The sequence below is a fragment of the Papio anubis genome, chromosome 7 (genome assembly GCF_008728515.1).
Source record: "Papio anubis isolate 15944 chromosome 7, Panubis1.0, whole genome shotgun sequence".
Taxonomy (NCBI): domain Eukaryota; kingdom Metazoa; phylum Chordata; class Mammalia; order Primates; family Cercopithecidae; genus Papio; species Papio anubis.
In genome coordinates, this window is record NC_044982.1 from 40,430,315 (window position 1) to 40,440,289 (window position 9,975).

The 9,975-nt window shown below is 40.5% G+C and overlaps 1 long non-coding RNA gene across 1 annotated transcript; it reads right to left on the bottom strand.

Annotated features, from left to right (window-relative positions):
* Positions 1-8,348: 8,348 nt before the first annotated feature.
* Positions 8,349-9,956, bottom strand: LOC116275706. The gene is made up of 2 exons (XR_004184881.1): positions 9,872-9,956; positions 8,349-8,444 (listed from the first exon to the last, which is right to left on the bottom strand). It is a non-coding gene; the product is annotated as an uncharacterized LOC116275706 (long non-coding RNA).
* Between the last annotated feature and the right edge of the window lie 19 nt (positions 9,957-9,975).

Sequence of the window (9,975 nt, forward strand, 5' to 3'; positions counted from 1 at the left end):
TTTATGCTTTAAGTGGCATCTCTCTGCTGTCAGTTCCTGTGAACTCCAGAATGGTACATCCAACTACCCACTCAACATCTCTACATCTCGCTTTCTCTTACACTCCATATCCAATCCATCAGCAAATCCTGTTGGCTATATGTTCAAATTTATTCAACTTCTCACTTCCCTTCACAAACTAGCCCCAGCCATAATGATCTCTCTCCTTGAATACCACACTAGATTTCTTAACTGTTCCCACATCTATACTTGTCTCTCCATAGTAAATTGCTACATGTCAGCAAGAGTTGTCTTTAAAATGTAAATCATATTATATCATTCTCCTGATCAAAACTCTCCAATAACTTCTCATAAAATTCTAAAGGTCTACAAGGCCCCCCGTGATCTGACCCCTAATTCTATCTTTAACCTCATGTCCTCACACTCCCTCTCTATCACTGCTCCAACCCCACTGGTCAACTTACTATTCTTGGAGCCTGCTGAGAGTGTTCCCAGCAGGGCCTCTACCCTTGCTATTCCCTGTGCTGGACTCCTTCTCCCAGAGAGTAGAGAGCCAGTTGCAATAGTTTTCTATTGCTGCAGTCATTTTAGAAATTACCACATATTTAGGAGCTTAAAACAGCACCCATTCATTGTCTCACATTTCCACAGGTCAGAAGCCCACCACTGTGGCTGGAGCATTCCACTCCTAGGTATATTTCCAATAGAACACATACATGAGAGTACCAAGAATGTGTACAAGGATGTTCGGAGAGCCTGCTTCATGATACCCTCATATGACAAAGAGCCCTAACTGATAATAATCAACAGTAGAATGAATAAATAAATGCTGTATATTTTTGAGATGGGATGCTAGGCAATAAAAAGAGTGAACAAATTATAGCCACAGACAATGATGTGGATAAATCTAAATAACATAATTTTTGAGTGAAAGAAGTAAAAAATCTAAAATGTGTGATTCCATTTAGTTAAGTGAGTTCAAAACACATTGAAACTATAATATTTAGGGATAAGGAATATGTGACAAACTATAAAGGAACAAAAGGAGTAGTCACAGTCCAAGTCAAGATGGTTTCCTTTGTGGAGAAGGATGAGATAGGGATGGGAGAGGATTCTGCACATTTCCTTCTTGATCTGGCTGGTGGTCACACAGAGCTCCACTTTATGGGAAATTATTTAGCTATATAATTTTGATTTATGTGGGGTGTTTTGGTGCATATTATAACACAAAGAGAAAAATATATATGTACCTGGAAATATAGGTTTAGAGGAAACTGTTCTGCGTCTAGAATTGAAGGCGGGTTGTGGGTTTTATTCAGTGGGATAGGAAACTGTTGAAGTGCTTGTTTGCTAGGCAGGCAGGGGATCTTTTTACCAAAACATTAACATAAATCCAAGTAAATAAGAAGATTTCCTGTAATTCTACCATTTTCACTTTTGAGTACTTCTTAAAAAAATTTTACCATCCTTACTAGATAAGTGGATAAAACAGGATATGGCTTTAATTTTCAATACTTTTAAAAAAAGATATAGGTCAATGTTTCATGTCACTAACCAGTCTTCATAATAATTTTTATTGACTTTATAATGTTCATTTGAGTGGATTTACCTTAATTTACTTAACCATTCTCTTATTATTGCTTTAAATCCATTCTGACATTTCATTATTATAGGCAATACCTCATAAGCATCATATCCCCATTGAATGATTGCCTCAAAACACATTCTCAGAATATTATTTTAAGGTCAAAGATTATGAATATTTTAATGAATATTGATACTTGCAAATTACTTTCCAAAAGAATTTTTACTGGTTCATATTGCCAGCCAGTATGCATGAGCAGATTCATTCATTTAGTCATTCAACAAATATTCAATGAGCACCTATTGTATTCCAGGACTACCTCTGCTGTCAGAGAGTTCAGTGTCAAGTAAGGAAGACACACAAGCAAAAATAAACTATGATTGGGGGCCAAGGAAGATCCCCCAGAAGATCAGGCCCACATAGCAGATTAACTGTGAAATGCATGTGGCTGTGTTTTAATAGATGTGAAAGTTTGTTGACAGTTTTTGAGCAGTGTTGATATGAAAAGAACAACACTTCAGAAAAGTTAATTTGGCCACCAGTTGCAGGAGAGATTGGTTGTGAGTGGCTGGTGCCAGGGAGAAGGGTATGAAACTTTGGGGAAAAAGGGAATGAGGGTTCCTGAACCAGAGAAGAACTAGGAAAAGAAGAGCAGCAGAGAGGTGAAAGTGACTGTAACACTGTTTAACAAGCTAGGAGATCATGTATTAGCCATATAAAATGTTATAGTACAAACACAAAGCATGACTACATCATTAGGGTTGACAGTTCCACACTGCAGATGGCTGATTGACTTTGGGGTCTCATTGTGACATTCGTCAGCTCTACTCAGTGCCATGCATAACCTGATGGTTAGAAAATCATGTGGCCCGATTACTGTGACTGTGGGAATCTTAACGTCTATATTCCTAATTTCCTGTGTGTTTAAAACTATGCTCTAAATGATACTTGAAGGTAATTTTTGCATCCTGTATATGCTGTGATTTTCCCAGGATGTCACTGGCCTTATACGATAATAGACTCTGACTGTCTGATACATTTGCTCTTGCAACACTGTCGCAATTTATTGCTGAAAATGAATACAAGTGGCATCAAAATGCTCCCCAACAGCTTTTACCAGCTCTCTTCACAAAGCGAGGAGGCCATAAATCAGGCAGATGTTAAACATCTGAGTTGAAGCTGTATCTCTCGGCCTGAGCCCAAAGCCTCTGGGTTGGCATTGATGTGTGGCTGGGAATGGTTTATGCTTGTCTTTCCCGCCAGAGCATATGGGACAGCACTAACCGAGAATTACAGACTGGGGATCCTGAAATCTCACAAAATTAATCAACTGTAATGTTTTTACAGAGATGGGGGAAATAGAAGAAGTATAACTTAGGAAAATGGCTTGGTTTTGCAACCCATAAGCTGCTATCTGTTCTGCTGCTTCTTGTGTGCAGTGGATGTTGAGGTCAGTATTTAGACAAACGCTGCCCCAGCGCTGTGGCGGCCACGCATCATTGCTAAAAGCATTCAAACCAACAAAATGAGATTTTGAATGTTCAGGAGATGTTGACTTGACTTAAATAATTTAAGGTCTTGTAAAACCAGGAACAAGCCCTGAAAAACTAAAATCTACATAAAAGAAACTTAGCTGTTCATATTTTCTTCTGTTCCCCTTGGCTGCCCATTAAATGTTCTGATCCTTCTCCACCTATCTTCATGGAATTTTTTATTTCCCTGCTCTTTTTAGTGATTTTCTTTCTAATCTAAAAGTCAACACTTATTTTCTCTGTATGTACCTCCTGGAACATTGTGAACTCCGTCAAAATCTTTCAGAATAATACATTTATCATTTCTTAAGAACTTACTATGTCCCAGGCACTGTGTTGATTCCTTACATGTATTATTTCTATAAGGTTATTACCATCTTTCACTGGAGACAGTGGAAACTCAGGCAGGTTAAATATTGTCCCAAGTCACAAGACGACAGTGGCTTAGTTGACATCAGAATCCGTATCTGACTAGCTCGAAAACTTATTTTTCTTTCCATTCCGGCTTCTACCTCCCAGATCTAAAACTTAGCAAAATAATCCAAACCCAGTTTTTCCCCTCAAGAATTTTATAACGTTTGATATTTTATCAAATTTAACTGCAGATTGCACATTGTCACAGGCTCCTGCACCCAAGAGGAGTTAATGCCTTGCTGGGCTTCCAACAGCAGCACTCCTATTCTTGGAGGTCTGGCTGAAGTTTTGCAGAGAGCAAGGAAAATCCCATTTGCTCCAGGCTGCAGACTCTGAGCAGCTTGGCTGCTGAGTCTGGGTCTTGTCCTGGAGCTGAAAAATATCACTAACCATGTCCTGTTTGGCAGATAAATCTTGCCACCATCATGCCTGTCACTGGTCGCATCTCACATGCCCCAGGCTATCTCCTGAAGAAGAATTGCCTTGCCAGGTGGCTATTTGGCCTGAACCACTGCTGCATATATCACCCAGGGAAATCAGATCAAGCCAAGAGTGAATTCATTGCATGTATTGAGGAGTGATTTCACCAGATAAAATACATAATGTGTCTTTGTTGATCTAGCAGACACCAAGGCAACCTTGCTGAGAATGGTCTGGTCTGGTCAGGAAAAGGAAGGGCTTCAGAGAGAGGAGTTAGGGAACCACCACATAGTCACTGGCAAGTTCACAGCAGGAAAAACCCTAAAACAATGCTGCATAAACAAGTTTTCATCTTTTTATTATAACTTTCAAACACTCAAAGTTAGAGAAAGTAGTAAAATGAAGTCGGATCAGACTCAACAGTTATTAAGATTTTGTTACATTTGCCTCATTTATCCCTGAAAACCCACTTTTTGGGGGCCAGAAGTAGGATTTCCACTTCAGGTCTTGGGTCTGCCACAGAAGAGGAATAGCAAGAGTTGAATTCTAGCTCCCTATTATTTTTATGAGTAAATTGATGCCCATTTATTTGTTTTAAAACATTTACTGAGTGCCTGAGCACTAAAAATGACAGAAAAAGAAAAAGGCAGCATGCTTTATTGGAAAGAGCTTTGGCTCTGCTGTCTACTACGTGCTCAGCAAATGGCCATGAACAATCTTCATGGTCATGGAACTATAATTACTATAATACTATCAGGATAAGATCCTGCCAGTAAGGGGCTTTCAACCTCACTGGGGGAGACAGACCTTCAAAATAATAGGTGCAACAAAGTCATTAATATAGGGATAAAATTTTCTATGGGGGCACAGTGGGGAAAATAACAAGAGGATGAGTTGTAACTGAGTGGTAATTGAACTGAGCCTGGACAAACACAGTAGGTGCCTCCAGGTGGAGGCTTGAGTATGGGTGGAATGGCAATCCAGGCAGATGGAAGATCCCCAGCAAAGGCACAGAAGTGTAACCCTTATGGGGAGCTCATCACACTTCAAATAGGTACATGACTGATCTAGTGGGTAGCAGGGGCCACATCAGAAAGAACCATTTATGCTTCAAACTTTATCCTGTAAACAGTGGGAACTAATGATGACAGGAGTCACAGGATTCAGCCTGGAAGCTGTACGTGATGGTGGGCTTAAAAGACTGGAGGTGGGGAAGCTAGGTAGTAGGTGTTAATTCAGATGAGAGATGCTAAAGGCCTCTGCGAAGACAGTAGCTTTTGAGGGCAAAGAAAGAGTCTAGATAGGAGAAATGTTGGTGCCAACATCAATAGAACTTAGTGATTCACTAGATCTTTGAAGGGGCAGGGGCCAGAGGTACCTTGAGGAAGAAGAAGGAGTCAAGGCTGGTTTGAAGGTCCAGCTTTGATGTAATTCACAAGGGGAGCAAGTCTTAGACTCTGGTTACAGGCAGGATTGATCAGAAGGCACTTGATCACACACAATGATGTATTGTCCTTATGGTTTTCATTATATTTCATTTATATATACCATTATATTTCAGCTTTTATAATAGGCCTCTCTGGAACTTTATGAGCATATAATATTTATTTAACAGTTTTTTCAGTAATTACTAGGTTCTGCTAGTCTAGGCACTGTGAATACTAATGAACCTCATTAAAGCAGGAACCCCCATGATCTAATTTCAAAACAGGATTATGATTAAGGACAAACATAGTCCATCAACTGAAAAGAAATTTCTAAGTTTTTTAATAATTGCTATTTTTGGATATGTTGAAAGGACTCACAGTCCCGAGAAACAGTTCTCTTTTTAATCTTTTTCTCTTCCATCAATTTTTCTCATACACTGCAAATACTCCCCCACATTTCTTCAGAACCACTCCTGTTAAGCCTTCTCCCTGCACTGGCTCTGATCACTCTTATGCTATTCTTTCTCCTTCTCTAGATTCTGTGCTATGAAAGGCCAAAGGACCAGAGGGCAAGAGCAGGCAGTAATTGATCAGACAGGCAAAGCCAGATCCCCCTTTAATGAGCAGTGAGAGAGAACAGTCTGGAAATATATATAATTATAATTTGGGTTTCATCACACAAAGATGAATAAGCCATCTGCGATGATGGACACCTCGCTCCCCAGTGATGTGTATATTATAATCATTTTATGTTTATTTTTGTTGTAGGCAACTTTCATCTTGTGGATGGCAATGCCAACATTATAATGAGCCAGGAAAGCTTGCTTACTGGAAGAGGGGTTGAGGGCAGCTGGTGTTAGAGGAACTGCCTCTGCCAGGAAGCTGGGACTGTCTGTTCTCCTTCTCCGAATTCACACTTCAGGCTGCTTTTGGTTGACGTTTTAGGGAGATGTTTTGGGATTGGCTCTCACAAGGGTAAGAGAATAATAGTAAGGCAGCCAGGGCTGAGCCAGAAGTTTGCTGCGGCTTTGGGGAGTCTCCTTGTTGTTGGTGACCTATGACTGTTCTCTCGCCTGCTGGCTGCTCCTGCCTGGCCCCTTTAGCATTTCCAATCTCTGATTTTGCCTGGCCCCTGACTTTGCCTAGTCACTTGCCTAGTCATTGGCTCCAGTATCTCCAGGGCCTGCCAATAGGTCTTAATTTTGGATGCTGTTTGCTATCTGGCCTTCAACCCCACTGCTGCTGTGATCCTGCATTTTGAAGGGCCCCACTAAGCAGTCCTTAGGGTCCTAAGCACTCAGGCAGGTGCACCCTTGGTACCTACTGCCAGAGACCTACTGCCAGGGGTGCACCTTCCTGACTGCTTAGGACCAGAGAGAATTTAGCAGCAGGATATGATGAGCCAATTAAGGACATGCAAAAGAAAGGGATTAAATTGACCAAGTTGGGCCAAAAGAGAAGGTAACTTAGGAGAAACTGTATAGAGTATAGTTTTTAATCTTGGTGGCAAATTGGAGTTACTAGGGAGTTTAACAAAAGAAAAAGATGATTGGGCCCCAAACCAGTTAAATTAAAATCTTTGGGAATGGGGTCTGTAGAGGCAGGTCTTCAAGGCCCCCAATGTTTCTTCCCCCTGATATTCTCATCCTTTTAGGATTTTATCCCATTGAGTGTGGGTAGAACTTAGTGATTTGTTTCTAGTAGAATAAGGTGGAAGTGAAGATATGTGACTTGGAAACTATGTCATAACAGGCAGAGTGGCATTGCTTTGGAGAAAGCAGAATGCCATGCCAGTAGCAGCCTGGTGGAGAGGACCAGGCTGAGAAACTTTGGCCAAGAGCCAATAAATGAGTGAGCTAAATGTAAAGTATAGCCTCCCACCCAGTCAAGTCTCAGGTGACATCTTGATTACAAACATCATGAGAAACTCTTAGAACTACTTGGCTAAACTGCTATGATATTTCTGATCCACAGAAACTGTGACATAATAAATGTATGTTTCTTAAGCCACTAAGCTTTGGAGTGATTTGTTATACAGCAATAGCTAATTGATACAGGGCTCAAGCATCTGTATTTTTTACAGGTTTCCCAGGTGATTCTAAAGTATAGCCAGAGTTGAGAACCTTCTGGAATCAAGGACTGAATGAGAGCAGGAACCTAGGAGCTCACTGGGAGCTGTGGAATGAAACAAATGTCGTGTGTCGGTAACCGTGCTAGATATTTATATATGGTATCACTTGCTGAAGTCAGAGCACCTTCCATAGGTTATGTGGTATCCTCCCTATTTTACAGATGAAGAAACTGAGACTTGGCAAAGTTACCCATTAGGAAGACTTGAAACCCAGGTCTAACCTTATTCAGAAGCCTGAGTTTCCTCTGCTATTTCTGATGCAGCATACCCAATCCCCTGTGAGATAGCTTGGACCAAAAACAGAGGTCTGGCTCCTGCTAAGCCAGGAGCAGTAATTTGCCTGCATGTCAGTTTACCTGGATTTACCTTCTGCTCCAGTGGCTGCTGAGAGCTTGCTGGAAGGAGTGCTGATTACATGCTCACCAGGGATGTAATGTGCATCACCATCTACCACTCAATATACATTGCAGGGGAAGCCTGAGGCAAGAGCATTTTTGGAGAGAAGAGGCCAGGCCAGACTGTGCAGTCCTGACTGCATGATCCTAGTGAGGCCTCTCTCTTCACCCCTTGGAGAAGATTTGTGGGCCTGGAGTCCTAAGCTCTTCTCTCAGACCATTTTACCCCACCATTTAACTATGATTTTTAAATTTGAAGCCCTTTATGACTTCACGCAATGTACTAAAATGGTCCATGTGCTAGGGATACCTGCGCTTCCAACATACACTGCCTATATCTATGTCCGTCTCCAACCCTAGGGAGAAAATCTGCCTTTAATTAAAGACGGTTCTGGAATGAAGTTTAGAGAACAACTAGCCATAGAAAAAGTGAGAAAGCAGGTGTCCTTCAGTTGGAACTTTATAGGAGATTTTTAACAAAATCATTATCATCCAAGCCACATAGTGTTGTTCATCAGGCTTCAGCTGCAAAAACCAGTCCTAAAAGAAATACATTATCATAATTGAATAATCTTTAATTACTGATACCAAAGTGAAAAACAACAAAACCAAACCCAAACCCAGCTCTCAATTTATGTTTAGTGTGGATTACTTAAAGTTAATATCTTGTGAAAATAGCTCAGTAAATTTAATTACTCAGCAGTGGTGTCCCATAAATCTGAAAGTCAATAGCTAAGTCAATTAGCTGCTCTAGTCTAACTCACATTATCTTCACCTTCTATGGTGGCTTCTGGGTAAGTGCCTTTAGTGACCCAAAGCTGTTTTGTCATAGTGCTCAAGTACATGGAGATACTCCTGGGGCTTTGAAAAGTAGGGACAGTCATAGGGAGACATCACATTCCTTCAATGACCATTCATCACTATAGGACAGAGGGTAATGAAGCAAGGCACACCTGAGCCACCAGCGGCATGGGACTTGATGCAAAGTGGAAATCAATGAGGTGCAAACACTACGCCCATGAGGTCAAGGCAACATTCACTCACTTCTCCAGTTTTGTCTCTGCCCTTCAAATCTGGATACGATTTTAAAATATGTTTGCAATAAAGGTAAGAGTATGGCATTTATGAGGTAAAAACATTAATATGGAAAAATATGAAGAAGAAAATAAAATTGCCTGTAATCCACAGATAATGCTTCATAGATAACCACTTTTAATATTAATAGTTTGGTGTTTTCTTTTCTGGTCTTTTTTAACAAACACACATATTTTTAGAGTCTGCATAGTTTCCTTTCTTGCTTTTTAATTTATAATTATGTCATGAACATTTCCTCTTGCCATTTAAAATTCATTTAATGGACGATCAGTATTCTGTTGTTAGGCTGAGTCACAAGTTAATTTATCCATGTTGTATTATTGGACATACAGGTTGTTTTCAATTTTTCTTTATAGAAACACTATTTCTAGAAGTGTTCTATGTAAATATTTGTACTTTTCCCTGATAATTTTCTTAGAATAAATTCCAAGAACTGGACTTTCTGGGCCAGAGGATTGCACATGTTTAGGTCCCTTTAGTCATGCTGTTAAAGGCACTGCACCTGTAGATACAGGACTGCCTTGTTTGGTTGCACAGTTTGAACACTGTGCAAAGGTACCTAGCTGAGAAGATGAATTAGGGCTGAAATCCACTCAGCAGTTCCCTTGCCCAGCCTTGCTCCCTGCAAGTGCGACACCCCAGAGAAAGAAAGAAATGCTTTCTACTTTGCCCGAAAGCTCCACCAGGTTGTCATACCATACCACCCCACCTGCCCAGAAGGGGTTTGTCTTTCCACCTTGTCAGCCTAAATAGACATATTTTTGTAAATTCTACATAGGTACTGTATAAGTTAGCTGGAGGCTGGCTCCACAGTATAATTTTTTAAAATTGAGAAATTAAATGGCAAAAATTGATATCTCATTAAAATTTACCCGGGATGTCTCTTTCAGTTGTGTGGATTGCCAAAGCCTTCCTTCAAACCACATCCACTGTTGTGTTGCATCTTCATATCAAAGTGCTTTCGAATCACTGTCCT